Raw genomic sequence first — 1,114 nt, forward strand, 5'->3', positions numbered from 1 at the left:
TAGAATACTTAATTGTATACATGTAAAACCTGTAAATAGATCAAGAGACAGTTGTTCAAAGATAAGAAGATTCTGTGTGGTTCAAAATCAGAAAAGGTGGGTGTGTCAGGGTTATATCCTCTTACCATAACAATTTAGTCTATATGCTGATCAAATAATCTGAGAAACTGGGATATATGCAAAAGACTATATCATCAGGATTGGAAGAAGTATCATTAACTATCTGTAAGATGCAGATGGCACAAACCTTCCTTCTAAAAGTGAAGAGAACTTGAAATACTGAGGAATATCAAAGATGTCAACTTTCAGTATGGATTATACCTCAACATATCAAGCACAAAAATTTTCACAACTGAAACAATCAGTAACATCATAATAAATAGAGAAAAGATTGAAGTTGTGAAAGAATGTATTTCACTTGGATCCACACTCGATGGCCACGGAAACAACAGACAAGAAATCAAACATATTGCACTGGGCAAATCAGTTGCAAAAGACCTCTGTAGTGTTAAAGGCAGAGATGTCACTTTGAGGACTAAGGTGCAAATGATCCAAGTCATGATATTTTTAATTGCTGTTATTTCCAACTGACTGTCAGTTTTTGTGTTATGGTGGCTTGCATGTTACTTTGATGCTGAAAGCTAAACTGCTGGTGTTTCAAATACTAGCAAGTTATACTGACAGAAGATAAGACTTTCAGGTTGGAAGTCAATCAAAATATGACCATATTATCAGTTCTTGATCATATGCTACCTTTTGAAAAGGTTGAACATCCACCATTTCTTTTTGGTACAAAGAAGTTGAACTGCATATGACGAGCACAGCATTGAGACTGGAGAAATATTCATTAACCTGCAATACGTGGAGGACACAACCTTGCTTGCTGAAAGCAAGAACGACTTGGAGCAACTGAAGAATCAAAGAAAACAATCTTCATTATGGATTACAACTCAAAAATCCTTACTACTGGACCAGAGAAAAAAATGGAAATTACCATGGATTTCATTTTATTTGGATTCACAATCAATGTTCATGGAGGCAGCAGATAAGAAATCAAATGAAGTATTACATTTGGACAAATCTGTTTCAAAAAATCTCTTTAAAGTGTTCAAAA

This window comes from Chrysochloris asiatica, unplaced genomic scaffold (genome assembly GCF_000296735.1).
Source record: "Chrysochloris asiatica unplaced genomic scaffold, ChrAsi1.0 scaffold00147, whole genome shotgun sequence".
Lineage (NCBI taxonomy): Eukaryota > Metazoa > Chordata > Mammalia > Afrosoricida > Chrysochloridae > Chrysochloris > Chrysochloris asiatica.